The sequence below is a fragment of the Anopheles coluzzii genome, chromosome 2 (genome assembly GCF_943734685.1).
Source record: "Anopheles coluzzii chromosome 2, AcolN3, whole genome shotgun sequence".
Taxonomy (NCBI): domain Eukaryota; kingdom Metazoa; phylum Arthropoda; class Insecta; order Diptera; family Culicidae; genus Anopheles; species Anopheles coluzzii.
In genome coordinates, this window is record NC_064670.1 from 90,740,453 (window position 1) to 90,762,135 (window position 21,683).

The 21,683-nt window shown below is 46.5% G+C and overlaps 44 non-coding genes across 44 annotated transcripts; all 44 read right to left on the reverse strand.

The window, feature by feature from the left end:
- Positions 1 to 28: 28 nt before the first annotated feature.
- LOC125907114 (5S ribosomal RNA) lies at positions 29 to 147 on the reverse strand. The gene has a single exon (XR_007452446.1). It is a non-coding gene; the product is annotated as a 5S ribosomal RNA (ribosomal RNA).
- A 380-nt stretch (positions 148 to 527) lies between these two features.
- LOC125907115 (5S ribosomal RNA) lies at positions 528 to 646 on the reverse strand. Its single transcript, XR_007452447.1, has one exon. It is a non-coding gene; the product is annotated as a 5S ribosomal RNA (ribosomal RNA).
- Positions 647 to 1,027: 381 nt separating this feature from the next.
- On the reverse strand, positions 1,028 to 1,146 carry LOC125907116 (5S ribosomal RNA). Its single transcript, XR_007452448.1, has one exon. It is a non-coding gene; the product is annotated as a 5S ribosomal RNA (ribosomal RNA).
- Positions 1,147 to 1,526: 380 nt separating this feature from the next.
- On the reverse strand, positions 1,527 to 1,645 carry LOC125907117 (5S ribosomal RNA). Its single transcript, XR_007452449.1, has one exon. It is a non-coding gene; the product is annotated as a 5S ribosomal RNA (ribosomal RNA).
- Positions 1,646 to 2,025: 380 nt separating this feature from the next.
- On the reverse strand, positions 2,026 to 2,144 carry LOC125907118 (5S ribosomal RNA). The gene has a single exon (XR_007452450.1). It is a non-coding gene; the product is annotated as a 5S ribosomal RNA (ribosomal RNA).
- Positions 2,145 to 2,526: 382 nt separating this feature from the next.
- On the reverse strand, positions 2,527 to 2,645 carry LOC125907119 (5S ribosomal RNA). The gene has a single exon (XR_007452451.1). It is a non-coding gene; the product is annotated as a 5S ribosomal RNA (ribosomal RNA).
- Positions 2,646 to 3,027: 382 nt separating this feature from the next.
- On the reverse strand, positions 3,028 to 3,146 carry LOC125907120 (5S ribosomal RNA). The gene has a single exon (XR_007452452.1). It is a non-coding gene; the product is annotated as a 5S ribosomal RNA (ribosomal RNA).
- A 380-nt stretch (positions 3,147 to 3,526) lies between these two features.
- Positions 3,527 to 3,645, reverse strand: LOC125907121 (5S ribosomal RNA). The gene has a single exon (XR_007452453.1). It is a non-coding gene; the product is annotated as a 5S ribosomal RNA (ribosomal RNA).
- A 380-nt stretch (positions 3,646 to 4,025) lies between these two features.
- LOC125907122 (5S ribosomal RNA) lies at positions 4,026 to 4,144 on the reverse strand. Its single transcript, XR_007452454.1, has one exon. It is a non-coding gene; the product is annotated as a 5S ribosomal RNA (ribosomal RNA).
- Positions 4,145 to 4,524: 380 nt separating this feature from the next.
- LOC125907123 (5S ribosomal RNA) lies at positions 4,525 to 4,643 on the reverse strand. The gene has a single exon (XR_007452455.1). It is a non-coding gene; the product is annotated as a 5S ribosomal RNA (ribosomal RNA).
- Positions 4,644 to 5,023: 380 nt separating this feature from the next.
- On the reverse strand, positions 5,024 to 5,142 carry LOC125907124 (5S ribosomal RNA). Its single transcript, XR_007452456.1, has one exon. It is a non-coding gene; the product is annotated as a 5S ribosomal RNA (ribosomal RNA).
- A 382-nt stretch (positions 5,143 to 5,524) lies between these two features.
- On the reverse strand, positions 5,525 to 5,643 carry LOC125907125 (5S ribosomal RNA). The gene has a single exon (XR_007452457.1). It is a non-coding gene; the product is annotated as a 5S ribosomal RNA (ribosomal RNA).
- A 380-nt stretch (positions 5,644 to 6,023) lies between these two features.
- LOC125907126 (5S ribosomal RNA) lies at positions 6,024 to 6,142 on the reverse strand. The gene has a single exon (XR_007452458.1). It is a non-coding gene; the product is annotated as a 5S ribosomal RNA (ribosomal RNA).
- A 382-nt stretch (positions 6,143 to 6,524) lies between these two features.
- Positions 6,525 to 6,643, reverse strand: LOC125907127 (5S ribosomal RNA). The gene has a single exon (XR_007452459.1). It is a non-coding gene; the product is annotated as a 5S ribosomal RNA (ribosomal RNA).
- A 381-nt stretch (positions 6,644 to 7,024) lies between these two features.
- LOC125907128 (5S ribosomal RNA) lies at positions 7,025 to 7,143 on the reverse strand. The gene has a single exon (XR_007452460.1). It is a non-coding gene; the product is annotated as a 5S ribosomal RNA (ribosomal RNA).
- Positions 7,144 to 7,525: 382 nt separating this feature from the next.
- On the reverse strand, positions 7,526 to 7,644 carry LOC125907129 (5S ribosomal RNA). The gene has a single exon (XR_007452461.1). It is a non-coding gene; the product is annotated as a 5S ribosomal RNA (ribosomal RNA).
- A 382-nt stretch (positions 7,645 to 8,026) lies between these two features.
- LOC125907130 (5S ribosomal RNA) lies at positions 8,027 to 8,145 on the reverse strand. The gene has a single exon (XR_007452462.1). It is a non-coding gene; the product is annotated as a 5S ribosomal RNA (ribosomal RNA).
- Positions 8,146 to 8,525: 380 nt separating this feature from the next.
- LOC125907131 (5S ribosomal RNA) lies at positions 8,526 to 8,644 on the reverse strand. The gene has a single exon (XR_007452463.1). It is a non-coding gene; the product is annotated as a 5S ribosomal RNA (ribosomal RNA).
- A 380-nt stretch (positions 8,645 to 9,024) lies between these two features.
- LOC125907132 (5S ribosomal RNA) lies at positions 9,025 to 9,143 on the reverse strand. Its single transcript, XR_007452464.1, has one exon. It is a non-coding gene; the product is annotated as a 5S ribosomal RNA (ribosomal RNA).
- Positions 9,144 to 9,523: 380 nt separating this feature from the next.
- LOC125907133 (5S ribosomal RNA) lies at positions 9,524 to 9,642 on the reverse strand. Its single transcript, XR_007452465.1, has one exon. It is a non-coding gene; the product is annotated as a 5S ribosomal RNA (ribosomal RNA).
- Positions 9,643 to 10,023: 381 nt separating this feature from the next.
- LOC125907134 (5S ribosomal RNA) lies at positions 10,024 to 10,142 on the reverse strand. Its single transcript, XR_007452466.1, has one exon. It is a non-coding gene; the product is annotated as a 5S ribosomal RNA (ribosomal RNA).
- Positions 10,143 to 10,522: 380 nt separating this feature from the next.
- Positions 10,523 to 10,641, reverse strand: LOC125907135 (5S ribosomal RNA). The gene has a single exon (XR_007452467.1). It is a non-coding gene; the product is annotated as a 5S ribosomal RNA (ribosomal RNA).
- Positions 10,642 to 11,022: 381 nt separating this feature from the next.
- LOC125907136 (5S ribosomal RNA) lies at positions 11,023 to 11,141 on the reverse strand. The gene has a single exon (XR_007452468.1). It is a non-coding gene; the product is annotated as a 5S ribosomal RNA (ribosomal RNA).
- Positions 11,142 to 11,521: 380 nt separating this feature from the next.
- On the reverse strand, positions 11,522 to 11,640 carry LOC125907160 (5S ribosomal RNA). Its single transcript, XR_007452492.1, has one exon. It is a non-coding gene; the product is annotated as a 5S ribosomal RNA (ribosomal RNA).
- A 380-nt stretch (positions 11,641 to 12,020) lies between these two features.
- On the reverse strand, positions 12,021 to 12,139 carry LOC125907137 (5S ribosomal RNA). Its single transcript, XR_007452469.1, has one exon. It is a non-coding gene; the product is annotated as a 5S ribosomal RNA (ribosomal RNA).
- A 382-nt stretch (positions 12,140 to 12,521) lies between these two features.
- On the reverse strand, positions 12,522 to 12,640 carry LOC125907138 (5S ribosomal RNA). The gene has a single exon (XR_007452470.1). It is a non-coding gene; the product is annotated as a 5S ribosomal RNA (ribosomal RNA).
- Positions 12,641 to 13,020: 380 nt separating this feature from the next.
- On the reverse strand, positions 13,021 to 13,139 carry LOC125907139 (5S ribosomal RNA). Its single transcript, XR_007452471.1, has one exon. It is a non-coding gene; the product is annotated as a 5S ribosomal RNA (ribosomal RNA).
- Positions 13,140 to 13,521: 382 nt separating this feature from the next.
- On the reverse strand, positions 13,522 to 13,640 carry LOC125907140 (5S ribosomal RNA). The gene has a single exon (XR_007452472.1). It is a non-coding gene; the product is annotated as a 5S ribosomal RNA (ribosomal RNA).
- A 381-nt stretch (positions 13,641 to 14,021) lies between these two features.
- On the reverse strand, positions 14,022 to 14,140 carry LOC125907141 (5S ribosomal RNA). The gene has a single exon (XR_007452473.1). It is a non-coding gene; the product is annotated as a 5S ribosomal RNA (ribosomal RNA).
- A 382-nt stretch (positions 14,141 to 14,522) lies between these two features.
- Positions 14,523 to 14,641, reverse strand: LOC125907142 (5S ribosomal RNA). The gene has a single exon (XR_007452474.1). It is a non-coding gene; the product is annotated as a 5S ribosomal RNA (ribosomal RNA).
- A 382-nt stretch (positions 14,642 to 15,023) lies between these two features.
- LOC125907143 (5S ribosomal RNA) lies at positions 15,024 to 15,142 on the reverse strand. The gene has a single exon (XR_007452475.1). It is a non-coding gene; the product is annotated as a 5S ribosomal RNA (ribosomal RNA).
- Positions 15,143 to 15,522: 380 nt separating this feature from the next.
- LOC125907144 (5S ribosomal RNA) lies at positions 15,523 to 15,641 on the reverse strand. The gene has a single exon (XR_007452476.1). It is a non-coding gene; the product is annotated as a 5S ribosomal RNA (ribosomal RNA).
- A 380-nt stretch (positions 15,642 to 16,021) lies between these two features.
- Positions 16,022 to 16,140, reverse strand: LOC125907145 (5S ribosomal RNA). Its single transcript, XR_007452477.1, has one exon. It is a non-coding gene; the product is annotated as a 5S ribosomal RNA (ribosomal RNA).
- Positions 16,141 to 16,520: 380 nt separating this feature from the next.
- On the reverse strand, positions 16,521 to 16,639 carry LOC125907146 (5S ribosomal RNA). Its single transcript, XR_007452478.1, has one exon. It is a non-coding gene; the product is annotated as a 5S ribosomal RNA (ribosomal RNA).
- Positions 16,640 to 17,020: 381 nt separating this feature from the next.
- On the reverse strand, positions 17,021 to 17,139 carry LOC125907147 (5S ribosomal RNA). Its single transcript, XR_007452479.1, has one exon. It is a non-coding gene; the product is annotated as a 5S ribosomal RNA (ribosomal RNA).
- A 380-nt stretch (positions 17,140 to 17,519) lies between these two features.
- LOC125907148 (5S ribosomal RNA) lies at positions 17,520 to 17,638 on the reverse strand. Its single transcript, XR_007452480.1, has one exon. It is a non-coding gene; the product is annotated as a 5S ribosomal RNA (ribosomal RNA).
- A 380-nt stretch (positions 17,639 to 18,018) lies between these two features.
- Positions 18,019 to 18,137, reverse strand: LOC125907149 (5S ribosomal RNA). Its single transcript, XR_007452481.1, has one exon. It is a non-coding gene; the product is annotated as a 5S ribosomal RNA (ribosomal RNA).
- A 381-nt stretch (positions 18,138 to 18,518) lies between these two features.
- On the reverse strand, positions 18,519 to 18,637 carry LOC125907150 (5S ribosomal RNA). The gene has a single exon (XR_007452482.1). It is a non-coding gene; the product is annotated as a 5S ribosomal RNA (ribosomal RNA).
- A 380-nt stretch (positions 18,638 to 19,017) lies between these two features.
- Positions 19,018 to 19,136, reverse strand: LOC125907151 (5S ribosomal RNA). Its single transcript, XR_007452483.1, has one exon. It is a non-coding gene; the product is annotated as a 5S ribosomal RNA (ribosomal RNA).
- Positions 19,137 to 19,516: 380 nt separating this feature from the next.
- On the reverse strand, positions 19,517 to 19,635 carry LOC125907152 (5S ribosomal RNA). Its single transcript, XR_007452484.1, has one exon. It is a non-coding gene; the product is annotated as a 5S ribosomal RNA (ribosomal RNA).
- A 380-nt stretch (positions 19,636 to 20,015) lies between these two features.
- Positions 20,016 to 20,134, reverse strand: LOC125907153 (5S ribosomal RNA). The gene has a single exon (XR_007452485.1). It is a non-coding gene; the product is annotated as a 5S ribosomal RNA (ribosomal RNA).
- A 382-nt stretch (positions 20,135 to 20,516) lies between these two features.
- Positions 20,517 to 20,635, reverse strand: LOC125907154 (5S ribosomal RNA). Its single transcript, XR_007452486.1, has one exon. It is a non-coding gene; the product is annotated as a 5S ribosomal RNA (ribosomal RNA).
- A 382-nt stretch (positions 20,636 to 21,017) lies between these two features.
- Positions 21,018 to 21,136, reverse strand: LOC125907170 (5S ribosomal RNA). The gene has a single exon (XR_007452502.1). It is a non-coding gene; the product is annotated as a 5S ribosomal RNA (ribosomal RNA).
- A 380-nt stretch (positions 21,137 to 21,516) lies between these two features.
- Positions 21,517 to 21,635, reverse strand: LOC125907161 (5S ribosomal RNA). Its single transcript, XR_007452493.1, has one exon. It is a non-coding gene; the product is annotated as a 5S ribosomal RNA (ribosomal RNA).
- Positions 21,636 to 21,683: the final 48 nt, after the last annotated feature.

Genomic DNA, 21,683 nt, shown 5'->3' on the forward strand with positions numbered 1-21,683 from the left:
GAGGCTGAGAAAAGCAAAAAGGTGAAGATGCCAACGACACATGGTTTTCCCAAGTGGTCACCCACCTAAGTACTAGCCATGCCCGATGTTGCTTAACTTCGGTGATCGGACGAGAACCGGTGTTTTCAACATGGTATGGTCGTTGACAACCATGCCCGCCGCTAACACGCAACATAAACCAACGTCACACCGCCGTCTAACGTTCAAATCTAGTGTGGAATTCATCTTTTCTGCAGCCTCCACAGGTCACAGGGCTCAAGCTACAGTGCTTTTTACACAATAAATTGCATCTTCTTGAGTGGTTGTTTGAGAAAAAGTATGTTCGACCACAGTTCCCCCACTCCAACATATGCGACGAAGGGCTATAAATAGAACAACATCGCCCTTCGAGGGAAGCGTTAGAAGGGGAACAATTCATCCAAAAGGAACTTTTTCACAGCGTCCTGGGGTGACCACAAGGACGATGGATACATTCCATGCGACCAAACACATCCCCGATGAGGCTGAGAAAAGCAAAAAGGTGAAGATGCCAACGACACATGGTTTTCCCAAGTGGTCACCCACCTAAGTACTAGCCATGCCCGATGTTGCTTAACTTCGGTGATCGGACGAGAACCGGTGTTTTCAACATGGTATGGTCGTTGACAACCATGCCCGCCGCTAACACGCAACATAAACCAACGTCACACCGCCGTCTAACGTTCAAATCTAGTGTGGAATTCATCTTTTCTGCAGTCTCCACAAGTCACAGGACACAAGCTACCATGGTTTTCACACAAATAAATCCATTTTCAATAGTGGTTGTTTGAGAAAAAGTATGTTTGACCACAGTACCCCCACTCCAACATATGCTACGAAGGGCTATAAATAGAACAACATCGCCCTTCGAGCGAAGCGTTAGAAGGAGGAACAATTCATCCAAAAGGAACTTTTTCACAGCGTACTGGGATGACCACAAGGACGATGGATACATTCCATGCGACCAAACACATCCCCGATGAGGCTGAGAAAAGCAAAAAGGTGAAGATGCCAACGACACATGGTTTTCCCAAGTGGTCACCCACCTAAGTACTAGCCATGCCCGATGTTGCTTAACTTCGGTGATCGGACGAGAACCGGTGTTTTCAACATGGTATGGTCGTTGACAACCATGCCCGCCGCTAACACGCAACATAAACCAACGTCACACCGCCGTCTAACGTTCAAATCTAGTGTGGAATTCATCTTTTCTGCAGCCTCCACAGGTCACAGGGCTCAAGCTACAATGGTTTTCAAACAATAAATTGCATCTTCTTGAGTGGTTGTTTGAGAAAAAGTATGTTTGAACACAGTACCCCCACTCCACCATATGCTACGAAGGGCTATAAATAGAACAACATCGCCCTTCGAGGGAAGCGTTAGAAGGGGAACAATTCATCCAAAAGGAACTTTTTCACAGCGTACTGGGATGACCACAAGGACGATGGATACATTCCATGCGACCAAACACATCCCCGATGAGGCTGAGAAAAGCAAAAAGGTGAAGATGCCAACGACACATGGTTTTCCCAAGTGGTCACCCACCTAAGTACTAGCCATGCCCGATGTTGCTTAACTTCGGTGATCGGACGAGAACCGGTGTTTTCAACATGGTATGGTCGTTGACAACCATGCCCGCCGCTAACACGCAACATAAACCAACGTCACACCGCCGTCTAACGTTCAAATCTAGTGTGGAATTCATCTTTTCTGCAGCCTCCACAGGTCACAGGGCTCAAGCTACAGTGCTTTTTACACAATAAATTGCATCTTCTTGAGTGGTTGTTTGAGAAAAAGTATGTTCGACCACAGTTCCCCCACTCCAACATATGCGACGAAGGGCTATAAATAGAACAACATCGCCCTTCGAGGGAAGCGTTAGAAGGGGAACAATTCATCCAAAAGGAACTTTTTCACAGCGTCCTGGGGTGACCACAAGGACGATGGATACATTCCATGCGACCAAACACATCCCCGATGAGGCTGAGAAAAGCAAAAAGGTGAAGATGCCAACGACACATGGTTTTCCCAAGTGGTCACCCACCTAAGTACTAGCCATGCCCGATGTTGCTTAACTTCGGTGATCGGACGAGAACCGGTGTTTTCAACATGGTATGGTCGTTGACAACCATGCCCGCCGCTAACACGCAACATAAACCAACGTCACACCGCCGTCTAACGTTCAAATCTAGTGTGGAATTCATCTTTTCTGCAGTCTCCACAAGTCACAGGACACAAGCTACCATGGTTTTCACACAAATAAATCCATTTTCAATAGTGGTTGTTTGAGAAAAAGTATGTTTGACCACAGTACCCCCACTCCAACATATGCTACGAAGGGCTATAAATAGAACAACATCGCCCTTCGAGGGAAGCGTTAGAAGAAGGAAAGAATTCATCCAAAAAGAACTTTTTCATAGCGTACTGGGATGACCACAAGGACGATGGATACATTCCATGCGACCAAACACATCCCCGATGAGGCTGAGAAAAGCAAAAAGGAGAAGATGCCAACGACACATGGTTTTCCCAAGTGGTCACCCACCTAAGTACTAGCCATGCCCGATGTTGCTTAACTTCGGTGATCGGACGAGAACCGGTGTTTTCAACATGGTATGGTCGTTGACAACCATGCCCGCCGCTAACACGCAACATAAACCAACGTCACACCGCCGTCTAACGTTCAAATCTAATGTGGAATGCATCTTTTCTGCAGCCTCCACAAGTCACAGAGCTCAAGGTACAGTGCTTTTTACACACTAAAACACACCTTCAAGAGTGGTTGTTTGAGAAAAAGTATGTTCGACCACAGTTCCCCCACTCCAACATATGCTACGAAGGGCTATAAATAGAACAACATCGCCCTTCGAGGGAAGCGTTAGAAGAAGGAAAGAATTCATCCAAAAGGAACTTTTTCACAGCGTACTGGGATGACCACAAGGACGATGGATACATTCCATGCGACCAAACACATCCCCGATGAGGCTGAGAAAAGCAAAAAGGTGAAGATGCCAACGACACATGGTTTTCCCAAGTGGTCACCCACCTAAGTACTAGCCATGCCCGATGTTGCTTAACTTCGGTGATCGGACGAGAACCGGTGTTTTCAACATGGTATGGTCGTTGACAACCATGCCCGCCGCTAACACGCAACATAAACCAACGTCACACCGCCGTCTAACGTTCAAATCTAGTGTGGAATTCATCTTTTCTGCAGCCTCCACAGGTCACAGGGCTCAAGCTACAGTGCTTTTTACACAATAAATTGCATCTTCAAGAGTGGTTGTTTGAGAAAAAGTATGTTCGACCACAGTTCCCCCACTCCAACATATGCGACGAAGGGCTATAAATAGAACAACATCGCCCTTCGAGGGAAGCGTTAGAAGGGGAACAATTCATCCAAAAGGAACTTTTTCACAGCGTCCTGGGGTGACCACAAGGACGATGGATACATTCCATGCGACCAAACACATCCCCGATGAGGCTGAGAAAAGCAAAAAGGTGAAGATGCCAACGACACATGGTTTTCCCAAGTGGTCACCCACCTAAGTACTAGCCATGCCCGATGTTGCTTAACTTCGGTGATCGGACGAGAACCGGTGTTTTCAACATGGTATGGTCGTTGACAACCATGCCCGCCGCTAACACGCAACATAAACCAACGTCACACCGCCGTCTAACGTTCAAATCTAGTGTGGAATTCATCTTTTCTGCAGCCTCCACAGGTCACAGGGCTCAAGCTACAATGGTTTTCAAACAATAAATTGCATCTTCTTGAGTGGTTGTTTGAGAAAAAGTATGTTTGAACACAGTACCCCCACTCCACCATATGCTACGAAGGGCTATAAATAGAACAACATCGCCCTTCGAGGGAAGCGTTAGAAGGGGAACAATTCATCCAAAAGGAACTTTTTCACAGCGTACTGGGATGACCACAAGGACGATGGATACATTCCATGCGACCAAACACATCCCCGATGAGGCTGAGAAAAGCAAAAAGGTGAAGATGCCAACGACACATGGTTTTCCCAAGTGGTCACCCACCTAAGTACTAGCCATGCCCGATGTTGCTTAACTTCGGTGATCGGACGAGAACCGGTGTTTTCAACATGGTATGGTCGTTGACAACCATGCCCGCCGCTAACACGCAACATAAACCAACGTCACACCGCCGTCTAACGTTCAAATCTAGTGTGGAATTCATCTTTTCTGCAGCCTCCACAAGTCACAGAGCTCAAGGTACAGTGCTTTTTACACAGTAAATTGCATCTTCTTGAGTGGTTGTTTGAGAAAAAGTATGTTCGACCACAGTTCCCCCACTCCAACGTATGCTACGAAGGGCTATAAATAGAACAACATCGCCCTTCGAGGGAAGCGTTAGAAGGGGAACAATTCATCCAAAAGGAACTTTTTCACAGCGTACTGGGATGACCACAAGGACGATGGATACATTCCATGCGACCAAACACATCCCCGATGAGGCTGAGAAAAGCAAAAAGGAGAAGATGCCAACGACACATGGTTTTCCCAAGTGGTCACCCACCTAAGTACTAGCCATGCCCGATGTTGCTTAACTTCGGTGATCGGACGAGAACCGGTGTTTTCAACATGGTATGGTCGTTGACAACCATGCCCGCCGCTAACACGCAACATAAACCAACGTCACACCGCCGTCTAACGTTCAAATCTAGTGTGGAATTCATCTTTTCTGCAGCCTCCACAGGTCACAGGGCTCAAGCTACAATGGTTTTCAAACAATAAATTGCATCTTCTTGAGTGGTTGTTTGAGAAAAAGTATGTTTGAACACAGTACCCCCACTCCACCATATGCTACGAAGGGCTATAAATAGAACAACATCGCCCTTCGAGGGAAGCGTTAGAAGGGGAACAATTCATCCAAAAGGAACTTTTTCACAGCGTACTGGGATGACCACAAGGACGATGGATACATTCCATGCGACCAAACACATCCCCGATGAGGCTGAGAAAAGCAAAAAGGTGAAGATGCCAACGACACATGGTTTTCCCAAGTGGTCACCCACCTAAGTACTAGCCATGCCCGATGTTGCTTAACTTCGGTGATCGGACGAGAACCGGTGTTTTCAACATGGTATGGTCGTTGACAACCATGCCCGCCGCTAACACGCAACATAAACCAACGTCACACCGCCGTCTAACGTTCAAATCTAGTGTGGAATTCATCTTTTCTGCAGTCTCCACAAGTCACAGGACACAAGCTACCATGGTTTTCACACAAATAAATCCATTTTCAATAGTGGTTGTTTGAGAAAAAGTATGTTTGACCACAGTACCCCCACTCCAACATATGCTACGAAGGGCTATAAATAGAACAACATCGCCCTTCGAGGGAAGCGTTAGAAGAAGGAAAGAATTCATCCAAAAAGAACTTTTTCATAGCGTACTGGGATGACCAAAAGGACGATGGATACATTCCATGCGACCAAACACATCCCCGATGAGGCTGAGAAAAGCAAAAAGGTGAAGATGCCAACGACACATGGTTTTCCCAAGTGGTCACCCACCTAAGTACTAGCCATGCCCGATGTTGCTTAACTTCGGTGATCGGACGAGAACCGGTGTTTTCAACATGGTATGGTCGTTGACAACCATGCCCGCCGCTAACACGCAACATAAACCAACGTCACACCGCCGTCTAACGTTCAAATCTAGTGTGGAATTCATCTTTTCTGCAGCCTCCACAGGTCACAGGGCTCAAGCTACAGTGCTTTTTACACAATAAATTGCATCTTCAAGAGTGGTTGTTTGAGAAAAAGTATGTTTGACCACAGTACCCCCACTCCAACATATGCTACGAAGGGCTATAAATAGAACAACATCGCCCTTCGAGGGAAGCGTTAGAAGGGGAACAATTCATCCAAAAGGAACTTTTTCACAGCGTACTGGGATGACCACAAGGACGATGGATACATTCCATGCGACCAAACACATCCCCGATGAGGCTGAGAAAAGCAAAAAGGTGAAGATGCCAACGACACATGGTTTTCCCAAGTGGTCACCCACCTAAGTACTAGCCATGCCCGATGTTGCTTAACTTCGGTGATCGGACGAGAACCGGTGTTTTCAACATGGTATGGTCGTTGACAACCATGCCCGCCGCTAACACGCAACATAAACCAACGTCACACCGCCGTCTAACGTTCAAATCTAGTGTGGAATTCATCTTTTCTGCAGTCTCCACAAGTCACAGGACACAAGCTACCATGGTTTTCACACAAATAAATCCATTTTCAATAGTGGTTGTTTGAGAAAAAGTATGTTTGACCACAGTACCCCCACTCCAACATATGCTACGAAGGGCTATAAATAGAACAACATCGCCCTTCGAGGGAAGCGTTAGAAGAAGGAAAGAATTCATCCAAAAAGAACTTTTTCATAGCGTACTGGGATGACCAAAAGGACGATGGATACATTCCATGCGACCAAACACATCCCCGATGAGGCTGAGAAAAGCAAAAAGGTGAAGATGCCAACGACACATGGTTTTCCCAAGTGGTCACCCACCTAAGTACTAGCCATGCCCGATGTTGCTTAACTTCGGTGATCGGACGAGAACCGGTGTTTTCAACATGGTATGGTCGTTGACAACCATGCCCGCCGCTAACACGCAACATAAACCAACGTCACACCGCCGTCTAACGTTCAAATCTAGTGTGGAATTCATCTTTTCTGCAGTCTCCACAAGTCACAGGACACAAGCTACCATGGTTTTCACACAAATAAATCCATTTTCAATAGTGGTTGTTTGAGAAAAAGTATGTTTGACCACAGTACCCCCACTCCAACATATGCTACGAAGGGCTATAAATAGAACAACATCGCCCTTCGAGGGAAGCGTTAGAAGGAGGAACAATTCATCCAAAAGGAACTTTTTCACAGCGTACTGGGATGACCACAAGGACGATGGATACATTCCATGCGACCAAACACATCCCCGATGAGGCTGAGAAAAGCAAAAAGGTGAAGATGCCAACGACACATGGTTTTCCCAAGTGGTCACCCACCTAAGTACTAGCCATGCCCGATGTTGCTTAACTTCGGTGATCGGACGAGAACCGGTGTTTTCAACATGGTATGGTCGTTGACAACCATGCCCGCCGCTAACACGCAACATAAACCAACGTCACACCGCCGTCTAACGTTCAAATCTAGTGTGGAATTCATCTTTTCTGCAGTCTCCACAAGTCACAGGACACAAGCTACCATGGTTTTCACACAAATAAATCCATTTTCAATAGTGGTTGTTTGAGAAAAAGTATGTTTGACCACAGTACCCCCACTCCAACATATGCTACGAAGGGCTATAAATAGAACAACATCGCCCTTCGAGGGAAGCGTTAGAAGAAGGAAAGAATTCATCCAAAAAGAACTTTTTCATAGCGTACTGGGATGACCAAAAGGACGATGGATACATTCCATGCGACCAAACACATCCCCGATGAGGCTGAGAAAAGCAAAAAGGTGAAGATGCCAACGACACATGGTTTTCCCAAGTGGTCACCCACCTAAGTACTAGCCATGCCCGATGTTGCTTAACTTCGGTGATCGGACGAGAACCGGTGTTTTCAACATGGTATGGTCGTTGACAACCATGCCCGCCGCTAACACGCAACATAAACCAACGTCACACCGCCGTCTAACGTTCAAATCTAGTGTGGAATTCATCTTTTCTGCAGCCTCCACAGGTCACAGGGCTCAAGCTACAGTGCTTTTTACACAATAAATTGCATCTTCAAGAGTGGTTGTTTGAGAAAAAGTATGTTCGACCACAGTTCCCCCACTCCAACATATGCGACGAAGGGCTATAAATAGAACAACATCGCCCTTCGAGGGAAGCGTTAGAAGAAGGAAAGAATTTATCCAAAAAGAACTTTTTCATAGCGTACTGGGATGACCACAAGGACGATGGATACATTCCATGCGACCAAACACATCCCCGATGAGGCTGAGAAAAGCAAAAAGGTGAAGATGCCAACGACACATGGTTTTCCCAAGTGGTCACCCACCTAAGTACTAGCCATGCCCGATGTTGCTTAACTTCGGTGATCGGACGAGAACCGGTGTTTTCAACATGGTATGGTCGTTGACAACCATGCCCGCCGCTAACACGCAACATAAACCAACGTCACACCGCCGTCTAACGTTCAAATCTAGTGTGGAATTCATCTTTTCTGCAGCCTCCACAAGTCACAGAGCTCAAGGTACAGTGCTTTTTACACAGTAAATTGCATCTTCTTGAGTGGTTGTTTGAGAAAAAGTATGTTCGACCACAGTTCCCCCACTCCAACGTATGCTACGAAGGGCTATAAATAGAACAACATCGCCCTTCGAGGGAAGCGTTAGAAGGGGAACAATTCATCCAAAAGGAACTTTTTCACAGCGTACTGGGATGACCACAAGGACGATGGATACATTCCATGCGACCAAACACATCCCCGATGAGGCTGAGAAAAGCAAAAAGGAGAAGATGCCAACGACACATGGTTTTCCCAAGTGGTCACCCACCTAAGTACTAGCCATGCCCGATGTTGCTTAACTTCGGTGATCGGACGAGAACCGGTGTTTTCAACATGGTATGGTCGTTGACAACCATGCCCGCCGCTAACACGCAACATAAACCAACGTCACACCGCCGTCTAACGTTCAAATCTAGTGTGGAATTCATCTTTTCTGCAGCCTCCACAGGTCACAGGGCTCAAGCTACAATGGTTTTCAAACAATAAATTGCATCTTCTTGAGTGGTTGTTTGAGAAAAAGTATGTTTGAACACAGTACCCCCACTCCACCATATGCTACGAAGGGCTATAAATAGAACAACATCGCCCTTCGAGGGAAGCGTTAGAAGGGGAACAATTCATCCAAAAGGAACTTTTTCACAGCGTACTGGGATGACCACAAGGACGATGGATACATTCCATGCGACCAAACACATCCCCGATGAGGCTGAGAAAAGCAAAAAGGTGAAGATGCCAACGACACATGGTTTTCCCAAGTGGTCACCCACCTAAGTACTAGCCATGCCCGATGTTGCTTAACTTCGGTGATCGGACGAGAACCGGTGTTTTCAACATGGTATGGTCGTTGACAACCATGCCCGCCGCTAACACGCAACATAAACCAACGTCACACCGCCGTCTAACGTTCAAATCTAGTGTGGAATTCATCTTTTCTGCAGCCTCCACAGGTCACAGGGCTCAAGCTACAGTGCTTTTTACACAATAAATTGCATCTTCTTGAGTGGTTGTTTGAGAAAAAGTATGTTCGACCACAGTTCCCCCACTCCAACATATGCGACGAAGGGCTATAAATAGAACAACATCGCCCTTCGAGGGAAGCGTTAGAAGGGGAACAATTCATCCAAAAGGAACTTTTTCACAGCGTCCTGGGGTGACCACAAGGACGATGGATACATTCCATGCGACCAAACATATCCCCGATGAGGCTGAGAAAAGCAAAAAGGTGAAGATGCCAACGACACATGGTTTTCCCAAGTGGTCACCCACCTAAGTACTAGCCATGCCCGATGTTGCTTAACTTCGGTGATCGGACGAGAACCGGTGTTTTCAACATGGTATGGTCGTTGACAACCATGCCCGCCGCTAACACGCAACATAAACCAACGTCACACCGCCGTCTAACGTTCAAATCTAGTGTGGAATTCATCTTTTCTGCAGTCTCCACAAGTCACAGGACACAAGCTACCATGGTTTTCACACAAATAAATCCATTTTCAATAGTGGTTGTTTGAGAAAAAGTATGTTTGACCACAGTACCCCCACTCCAACATATGCTACGAAGGGCTATAAATAGAACAACATCGCCCTTCGAGCGAAGCGTTAGAAGGAGGAACAATTCATCCAAAAGGAACTTTTTCACAGCGTACTGGGATGACCACAAGGACGATGGATACATTCCATGCGACCAAACACATCCCCGATGAGGCTGAGAAAAGCAAAAAGGTGAAGATGCCAACGACACATGGTTTTCCCAAGTGGTCACCCACCTAAGTACTAGCCATGCCCGATGTTGCTTAACTTCGGTGATCGGACGAGAACCGGTGTTTTCAACATGGTATGGTCGTTGACAACCATGCCCGCCGCTAACACGCAACATAAACCAACGTCACACCGCCGTCTAACGTTCAAATCTAGTGTGGAATTCATCTTTTCTGCAGCCTCCACAGGTCACAGGGCTCAAGCTACAGTGCTTTTTACACAATAAATTGCATCTTCTTGAGTGGTTGTTTGAGAAAAAGTATGTTCGACCACAGTTCCCCCACTCCAACATATGCGACGAAGGGCTATAAATAGAACAACATCGCCCTTCGAGGGAAGCGTTAGAAGGGGAACAATTCATCCAAAAGGAACTTTTTCACAGCGTCCTGGGGTGACCACAAGGACGATGGATACATTCCATGCGACCAAACACATCCCCGATGAGGCTGAGAAAAGCAAAAAGGTGAAGATGCCAACGACACATGGTTTTCCCAAGTGGTCACCCACCTAAGTACTAGCCATGCCCGATGTTGCTTAACTTCGGTGATCGGACGAGAACCGGTGTTTTCAACATGGTATGGTCGTTGACAACCATGCCCGCCGCTAACACGCAACATAAACCAACGTCACACCGCCGTCTAACGTTCAAATCTAGTGTGGAATTCATCTTTTCTGCAGTCTCCACAAGTCACAGGACACAAGCTACCATGGTTTTCACACAAATAAATCCATTTTCAATAGTGGTTGTTTGAGAAAAAGTATGTTTGACCACAGTACCCCCACTCCAACATATGCTACGAAGGGCTATAAATAGAACAACATCGCCCTTCGAGCGAAGCGTTAGAAGGAGGAACAATTCATCCAAAAGGAACTTTTTCACAGCGTACTGGGATGACCACAAGGACGATGGATACATTCCATGCGACCAAACACATCCCCGATGAGGCTGAGAAAAGCAAAAAGGTGAAGATGCCAACGACACATGGTTTTCCCAAGTGGTCACCCACCTAAGTACTAGCCATGCCCGATGTTGCTTAACTTCGGTGATCGGACGAGAACCGGTGTTTTCAACATGGTATGGTCGTTGACAACCATGCCCGCCGCTAACACGCAACATAAACCAACGTCACACCGCCGTCTAACGTTCAAATCTAGTGTGGAATTCATCTTTTCTGCAGTCTCCACAAGTCACAGGACACAAGCTACCATGGTTTTCAAACAATAAATTGCATCTTCTTGAGTGGTTGTTTGAGAAAAAGTATGTTTGAACACAGTACCCCCACTCCACCATATGCTACGAAGGGCTATAAATAGAACAACATCGCCCTTCGAGGGAAGCGTTAGAAGGGGAACAATTCATCCAAAAGGAACTTTTTCACAGCGTACTGGGATGACCACAAGGACGATGGATACATTCCATGCGACCAAACACATCCCCGATGAGGCTGAGAAAAGCAAAAAGGTGAAGATGCCAACGACACATGGTTTTCCCAAGTGGTCACCCACCTAAGTACTAGCCATGCCCGATGTTGCTTAACTTCGGTGATCGGACGAGAACCGGTGTTTTCAACATGGTGTGGTCGTTGACAACCATGCCCGCCGCTAACACGCAACATAAACCAACGTCACACCGCCGTCTAACGTTCAAATCTAGTGTGGAATTCATCTTTTCTGCAGCCTCCACAGGTCACAGGGCTCAAGCTACAATGGTTTTCAAACAATAAATTGCATCTTCTTGAGTGGTTGTTTGAGAAAAAGTATGTTTGAACACAGTACCCCCACTCCACCATATGCTACGAAGGGCTATAAATAGAACAACATCGCCCTTCGAGGGAAGCGTTAGAAGGGGAACAATTCATCCAAAAGGAACTTTTTCACAGCGTACTGGGATGACCACAAGGACGATGGATACATTCCATGCGACCAAACACATCCCCGATGAGGCTGAGAAAAGCAAAAAGGTGAAGATGCCAACGACACATGGTTTTCCCAAGTGGTCACCCACCTAAGTACTAGCCATGCCCGATGTTGCTTAACTTCGGTGATCGGACGAGAACCGGTGTTTTCAACATGGTATGGTCGTTGACAACCATGCCCGCCGCTAACACGCAACATAAACCAACGTCACACCGCCGTCTAACGTTCAAATCTAGTGTGGAATTCATCTTTTCTGCAGTCTCCACAAGTCACAGGACACAAGCTACCATGGTTTTCACACAAATAAATCCATTTTCAATAGTGGTTGTTTGAGAAAAAGTATGTTTGACCACAGTACCCCCACTCCAACATATGCTACGAAGGGCTATAAATAGAACAACATCGCCCTTCGAGGGAAGCGTTAGAAGAAGGAAAGAATTCATCCAAAAAGAACTTTTTCATAGCGTACTGGGATGACCAAAAGGACGATGGATACATTCCATGCGACCAAACACATCCCCGATGAGGCTGAGAAAAGCAAAAAGGTGAAGATGCCAACGACACATGGTTTTCCCAAGTGGTCACCCACCTAAGTACTAGCCATGCCCGATGTTGCTTAACTTCGGTGATCGGACGAGAACCGGTGTTTTCAACATGGTATGGTCGTTGACAACCATGCCCGCCGCTAACACGCAACATAAACCAACGTCACACCGCCGTCTAACGTTCAAATCTAGTGTGGAATTCATCTTTTCTGCAGCCTCCACAGGTCACAGGGCTCAAGCTACAGTGCTTTTTACACAATAAATTGCATCTTCAAGAGTGGTTGTTTGAGAAAAAGTATGTTTGACCACAGTACCCCCACTCCAACATATGCTACGAAGGGCTATAAATAGAACAACATCGCCCTTCGAGGGAAGCGTTAGAAGGGGAACAATTCATCCAAAAGGAACTTTTTCACAGCGTACTGGGATGACCACAAGGACGATGGATACATTCCATGCGACCAAACACATCCCCGATGAGGCTGAGAAAAGCAAAAAGGTGAAGATGCCAACGACACATGGTTTTCCCAAGTGGTCACCCACCTAAGTACTAGCCATGCCCGATGTTGCTTAACTTCGGTGATCGGACGAGAACCGGTGTTTTCAACATGGTATGGTCGTTGACAACCATGCCCGCCGCTAACACGCAACATAAACCAACGTCACACCGCCGTCTAACGTTCAAATCTAGTGTGGAATTCATCTTTTCTGCAGTCTCCACAAGTCACAGGACACAAGCTACCATGGTTTTCACACAAATAAATCCATTTTCAATAGTGGTTGTTTGAGAAAAAGTATGTTTGACCACAGTACCCCCACTCCAACATATGCTACGAAGGGCTATAAATAGAACAACATCGCCCTTCGAGGGAAGCGTTAGAAGAAGGAAAGAATTCATCCAAAAAGAACTTTTTCATAGCGTACTGGGATGACCAAAAGGACGATGGATACATTCCATGCGACCAAACACATCCCCGATGAGGCTGAGAAAAGCAAAAAGGTGAAGATGCCAACGACACATGGTTTTCCCAAGTGGTCACCCACCTAAGTACTAGCCATGCCCGATGTTGCTTAACTTCGGTGATCGGACGAGAACCGGTGTTTTCAACATGGTATGGTCGTTGACAACCATGCCCGCCGCTAACACGCAACATAAACCAACGTCACACCGCCGTCTAACGTTCAAATCTAGTGTGGAATTCATCTTTTCTGCAGTCTCCACAAGTCACAGGACACAAGCTACCATGGTTTTCACACAAATAAATCCATTTTCAATAGTGGTTGTTTGAGAAAAAGTATGTTTGACCACAGTACCCCCACTCCAACATATGCTACGAAGGGCTATAAATAGAACAACATCGCCCTTCGAGGGAAGCGTTAGAAGGAGGAACAATTCATCCAAAAGGAACTTTTTCACAGCGTACTGGGATGACCACAAGGACGATGGATACATTCCATGCGACCAAACACATCCCCGATGAGGCTGAGAAAAGCAAAAAGGTGAAGATGCCAACGACACATGGTTTTCCCAAGTGGTCACCCACCTAAGTACTAGCCATGCCCGATGTTGCTTAACTTCGGTGATCGGACGAGAACCGGTGTTTTCAACATGGTATGGTCGTTGACAACCATGCCCGCCGCTAACACGCAACATAAACCAACGTCACACCGCCGTCTAACGTTCAAATCTAGTGTGGAATTCATCTTTTCTGCAGTCTCCACAAGTCACAGGACACAAGCTACCATGGTTTTCACACAAATAAATCCATTTTCAATAGTGGTTGTTTGAGAAAAAGTATGTTTGACCACAGTACCCCCACTCCAACATATGCTACGAAGGGCTATAAATAGAACAACATCGCCCTTCGAGGGAAGCGTTAGAAGAAGGAAAGAATTCATCCAAAAAGAACTTTTTCATAGCGTACTGGGATGACCAAAAGGACGATGGATACATTCCATGCGACCAAACACATCCCCGATGAGGCTGAGAAAAGCAAAAAGGTGAAGATGCCAACGACACATGGTTTTCCCAAGTGGTCACCCACCTAAGTACTAGCCATGCCCGATGTTGCTTAACTTCGGTGATCGGACGAGAACCGGTGTTTTCAACATGGTATGGTCGTTGACAACCATGCCCGCCGCTAACACGCAACATAAACCAACGTCACACCGCCGTCTAACGTTCAAATCTAGTGTGGAATTCATCTTTTCTGCAGCCTCCACAGGTCACAGGGCTCAAGCTACAGTGCTTTTTACACAATAAATTGCATCTTCAAGAGTGGTTGTTTGAGAAAAAGTATGTTCGACCACAGTTCCCCCACTCCAACATATGCGACGAAGGGCTATAAATAGAACAACATCGCCCTTCGAGGGAAGCGTTAGAAGAAGGAAAGAATTTATCCAAAAAGAACTTTTTCATAGCGTACTGGGATGACCACAAGGACGATGGATACATTCCATGCGACCAAACACATCCCCGATGAGGCTGAGAAAAGCAAAAAGGTGAAGATGCCAACGACACATGGTTTTCCCAAGTGGTCACCCACCTAAGTACTAGCCATGCCCGATGTTGCTTAACTTCGGTGATCGGACGAGAACCGGTGTTTTCAACATGGTATGGTCGTTGACAACCATGCCCGCCGCTAACACGCAACATAAACCAACGTCACACCGCCGTCTAACGTTCAAATCTAGTGTGGAATTCATCTTTTCTGCAGCCTCCACAAGTCACAGAGCTCAAGGTACAGTGCTTTTTACACAGTAAATTGCATCTTCTTGAGTGGTTGTTTGAGAAAAAGTATGTTCGACCACAGTTCCCCCACTCCAACGTATGCTACGAAGGGCTATAAATAGAACAACATCGCCCTTCGAGGGAAGCGTTAGAAGGGGAACAATTCATCCAAAAGGAACTTTTTCACAGCGTACTGGGATGACCACAAGGACGATGGATACATTCCATGCGACCAAACACATCCCCGATGAGGCTGAGAAAAGCAAAAAGGAGAAGATGCCAACGACACATGGTTTTCCCAAGTGGTCACCCACCTAAGTACTAGCCATGCCCGATGTTGCTTAACTTCGGTGATCGGACGAGAACCGGTGTTTTCAACATGGTATGGTCGTTGACAACCATGCCCGCCGCTAACACGCAACATAAACCAACGTCACACCGCCGTCTAACGTTCAAATCTAGTGTGGAATTCATCTTTTCTGCAGCCTCCACAGGTCACAGGGCTCAAGCTACAATGGTTTTCAAACAATAAATTGCATCTTCTTGAGTGGTTGTTTGAGAAAAAGTATGTTTGAACACAGTACCCCCACTCCACCATATGCTACGAAGGGCTATAAATAGAACAACATCGCCCTTCGAGGGAAGCGTTAGAAGGGGAACAATTCATCCAAAAGGAACTTTTTCACAGCGTACTGGGATGACCACAAGGACGATGGATACATTCCATGCGACCAAACACATCCCCGATGAGGCTGAGAAAAGCAAAAAGGTGAAGATGCCAACGACACATGGTTTTCCCAAGTGGTCACCCACCTAAGTACTAGCCATGCCCGATGTTGCTTAACTTCGGTGATCGGACGAGAACCGGTGTTTTCAACATGGTATGGTCGTTGACAACCATGCCCGCCGCTAACACGCAACATAAACCAACGTCACACCGCCGTCTAACGTTCAAATCTAGTGTGGAATTCATCTTTTCTGCAGCCTCCACAGGTCACAGGGCTCAAGCTACAGTGCTTTTTACACAATAAATTGCATCTTCTTGAGTGGTTGTTTGAGAAAAAGTATGTTCGACCACAGTTCCCCCACTCCAACATATGCGACGAAGGGCTATAAATAGAACAACATCGCCCTTCGAGGGAAGCGTTAGAAGGGGAACAATTCATCCAAAAGGAACTTTTTCACAGCGTCCTGGGGTGACCACAAGGACGATGGATACATTCCATGCGACCAAACACATCCCCGATGAGGCTGAGAAAAGCAAAAAGGTGAAGATGCCAACGACACATGGTTTTCCCAAGTGGTCACCCACCTAAGTACTAGCCATGCCCGATGTTGCTTAACTTCGGTGATCGGACGAGAACCGGTGTTTTCAACATGGTATGGTCGTTGACAACCATGCCCGCCGCTAACACGCAACATAAACCAACGTCACACCGCCGTCTAACGTTCAAATCTAGTGTGGAATTCATCTTTTCTGCAGTCTCCACAAGTCACAGGACACAAGCTACCATGGTTTTCACACAAATAAATCCATTTTCAATAGTGGTTGTTTGAGAAAAAGTATGTTTGACCACAGTACCCCCACTCCAACATATGCTACGAAGGGCTATAAATAGAACAACATCGCCCTTCGAGCGAAGCGTTAGAAGGAGGAACAATTCATCCAAAAGGAACTTTTTCACAGCGTACTGGGATGACCACAAGGACGATGGATACATTCCATGCGACCAAACACATCCCCGATGAGGCTGAGAAAAGCAAAAAGGTGAAGATGCCAACGACACATGGTTTTCCCAAGTGGTCACCCACCTAAGTACTAGCCATGCCCGATGTTGCTTAACTTCGGTGATCGGACGAGAACCGGTGTTTTCAACATGGTATGGTCGTTGACAACCATGCCCGCCGCTAACACGCAACATAAACCAACGTCACACCGCCGTCTAACGTTCAAATCTAGTGTGGAATTCATCTTTTCTGCAGCCTCCACAGGTCACAGGGCTCAAGCTACAATGGTTTTCAAACAATAAATTGCATCTTCTTGAGTGGTTGTTTGAGAAAAAGTATGTTTGAACACAGTACCCCCACTCCACCATATGCTACGAAGGGCTATAAATAGAACAACATCGCCCTTCGAGGGAAGCGTTAGAAGGGGAACAATTCATCCAAAAGGAACTTTTTCACAGCGTACTGGGATGACCACAAGGACGATGGATACATTCCATGCGACCAAACACATCCCCGATGAGGCTGAGAAAAGCAAAAAGGTGAAGATGCCAACGACACATGGTTTTCCCAAGTGGTCACCCACCTAAGTACTAGCCATGCCCGATGTTGCTTAACTTCGGTGATCGGACGAGAACCGGTGTTTTCAACATGGTATGGTCGTTGACAACCATGCCCGCCGCTAACACGCAACATAAACCAACGTCACACCGCCGTCTAACGTTCAAATCTAGTGTGGAATTCATCTTTTCTGCAGCCTCCACAGGTCACAGGGCTCAAGCTACAGTGCTTTTTACACAATAAATTGCATCTTCTTGAGTGGTTGTTTGAGAAAAAGTATGTTCGACCACAGTTCCCCCACTCCAACATATGCGACGAAGGGCTATAAATAGAACAACATCGCCCTTCGAGGGAAGCGTTAGAAGGGGAACAATTCATCCAAAAGGAACTTTTTCACAGCGTCCTGGGGTGACCACAAGGACGATGGATACATTCCATGCGACCAAACACATCCCCGATGAGGCTGAGAAAAGCAAAAAGGTGAAGATGCCAACGACACATGGTTTTCCCAAGTGGTCACCCACCTAAGTACTAGCCATGCCCGATGTTGCTTAACTTCGGTGATCGGACGAGAACCGGTGTTTTCAACATGGTATGGTCGTTGACAACCATGCCCGCCGCTAACACGCAACATAAACCAACGTCACACCGCCGTCTAACGTTCAAATCTAGTGTGGAATTCATCTTTTCTGCAGTCTCCACAAGTCACAGGACACAAGCTACCATGGTTTTCACACAAATAAATCCATTTTCAATAGTGGTTGTTTGAGAAAAAGTATGTTTGACCACAGTACCCCCACTCCAACATATGCTACGAAGGGCTATAAATAGAACAACATCGCCCTTCGAGCGAAGCGTTAGAAGGAGGAACAATTCATCCAAAAGGAACTTTTTCACAGCGTACTGGGATGACCACAAGGACGATGGATACATTCCATGCGACCAAACACATCCCCGATGAGGCTGAGAAAAGCAAAAAGGTGAAGATGCCAACGACACATGGTTTTCCCAAGTGGTCACCCACCTAAGTACTAGCCATGCCCGATGTTGCTTAACTTCGGTGATCGGACGAGAACCGGTGTTTTCAACATGGTATGGTCGTTGACAACCATGCCCGCCGCTAACACGCAACATAAACCAACGTCACACCGCCGTCTAACGTTCAAATCTAGTGTGGAATTCATCTTTTCTGCAGCCTCCACAGGTCACAGGGCTCAAGCTACAGTGCTTTTCACACAATAAATTGCATCTTCAAGAGTGGTTGTTTGAGAAAAAGTATGTTCGACCACAGTTCCCCCACTCCAACATATGCGACGAAGGGCTATAAATAGAACAACATCGCCCTTCGAGGGAAGCGTTAGAAGGGGAACAATTCATCCAAAAGGAACTTTTTCACAGCGTCCTGGGGTGACCACAAGGACGATGGATACATTCCATGCGACCAAACACATCCCCGATGAGGCTGAGAAAAGCAAAAAGGTGAAGATGCCAACGACACATGGTTTTCCCAAGTGGTCACCCACCTAAGTACTAGCCATGCCCGATGTTGCTTAACTTCGGTGATCGGACGAGAACCGGTGTTTTCAACATGGTATGGTCGTTGACAACCATGCCCGCCGCTAACACGCAACATAAACCAACGTCACACCGCCGTCTAACGTTCAAATCTAGTGTGGAATTCATCTTTTCTGCAGCCTCCACAAGTCACAGAGCTCAAGGTACAGTGCTTTTTACACAGTAAATTGCATCTTCTTGAGTGGTTGTTTGAGAAAAAGTATGTTCGACCACAGTTCCCCCACTCCAACGTATGCTACGAAGGGCTATAAATAGAACAACATCGCCCTTCGAGGGAAGCGTTAGAAGGGGAACAATTCATCCAAAAGGAACTTTTTCACAGCGTACTGGGATGACCACAAGGACGATGGATACATTCCATGCGACCAAACACATCCCCGATGAGGCTGAGAAAAGCAAAAAGGAGAAGATGCCAACGACACATGGTTTTCCCAAGTGGTCACCCACCTAAGTACTAGCCATGCCCGATGTTGCTTAACTTCGGTGATCGGACGAGAACCGGTGTTTTCAACATGGTATGGTCGTTGACAACCATGCCCGCCGCTAACACGCAACATAAACCAACGTCACACCGCCGTCTAACGTTCAAATCTAGTGTGGAATTCATCTTTTCTGCAGCCTCCACAGGTCACAGGGCTCAAGCTACAATGGTTTTCAAACAATAAATTGCATCTTCTTGAGTGGTTGTTTGAGAAAAAGTATGTTTGAACACAGTACCCCCACTCCACCATATGCTACGAAGGGCTATAAATAGAACAACATCGCCCTTCGAGGGAAGCGTTAGAAGGGGAACAATTCATCCAAAAGGAACTTTTTCACAGCGTACTGGGATGACCACAAGGACGATGGATACATTCCATGCGACCAAACACATCCCCGATGAGGCTGAGAAAAGCAAAAAGGTGAAGATGCCAACGACACATGGTTTTCCCAAGTGGTCACCCACCTAAGTACTAGCCATGCCCGATGTTGCTTAACTTCGGTGATCGGACGAGAACCGGTGTTTTCAACATGGTATGGTCGTTGACAACCATGCCCGCCGCTAACACGCAACATAAACCAACGTCACACCGCCGTCTAACGTTCAAATCTAGTGTGGAATTCATCTTTTCTGCAGCCTCCACAGGTCACAGGGCTCAAGCTACAGTGCTTTTTACACAATAAATTGCATCTTCAAGAGTGGTTGTTTGAGAAAAAGTATGTTCGACCACAGTTCCCCCACTCCAACATATGCTACGAAGGGCTATAAATAGAACAACATCGCCCTTCGAGGGAAGCGTTAGAAGAAGGAAAGAATTCATCCAAAAAGAACTTTTTCATAGCGTACTGGGATGACCAAAAGGACGATGGATACATTCCATGCGACCAAACACATCCCCGATGAGGCTGAGAAAAGCAAAAAGGTGAAGATGCCAACGACACATGGTTTTCCCAAGTGGTCACCCACCTAAGTACTAGCCATGCCCGATGTTGCTTAACTTCGGTGATCGGACGAGAACCGGTGTTTTCAACATGGTATGGTCGTTGACAACCATGCCCGCCGCTAACACGCAACATAAACCAACGTCACACCGCCGTCTAACGTTCAAATCTAATGTGGAATTCATCTTTTCTGCAGTCTCCACAAGTCACAGGGCTCAAGCTACAATGCTTTTTACACAATAAAACACATTTTCAATAGTGGTTGTTTGAGAAAAAGTATGTTCGACCACAGTTCCCCCACTCCAACATATGCTACGCAGGGCTATAAATAGAACAACATCGCCCTTCGAGCGAAGCGTTAGAAGAAGGAAAGAATTCATCTAAAAGGAACTTTTTCACAGCCTACTGGGATGACCACAAGGACGATGGATACTTTCCATGCGACCAAACACATCCCCGATGAGGCTGAGAAAAGCAAAAAGGTGAAGATGCCAACGACACATGGTTTTCCCAAGTGGTCACCCACCTAAGTACTAGCCATGCCCGATGTTGCCTAACTTCGGTGATCGGACGAGAACCGGTGTTTTCAACATGGTATGGTCGTTGACAACCATGCACGCCGCTAACACGCAACATAAACCAACGTCACACCGCCGTCTAACGTTCAAATCTAGTGTGGAATTCATCTTTTCTGCAGCCTCCAAAGGTCACAGGGCATAAGCTACAATGCTTTTCACACAACAAAACACATTTTCAATAGTGGTTGTTTCAGAAAAAGTATGTTCGACCACAGTTCCCCCACTCCAACATGTGCTGCGAAGGGCTATAAATAGAACAACATCGCCCTTCGAGGGAAGCGTTAGAAGGGGAACAATTCATCCAAAAGGAACTTTTTCACAGCGTACTGGGATGACCACAAGGACGATGGATACATTCCATGCGACCAAACACATCCCCGATGAGGCTGAGAAAAGCAAAAAGGTGAAGATGCCAACGACACATGGTTTTCCCAAGTGGTCACCCACCTAAGTACTAGCCATGCCCGATGTTGCTTAACTTCGGTGATCGGACGAGAACCGGTGTTTTCAACATGGTGTGGTCGTTGACAACCATGCCCGCCGCTAACACGCAACATAAACCAACGTCACACCGCCG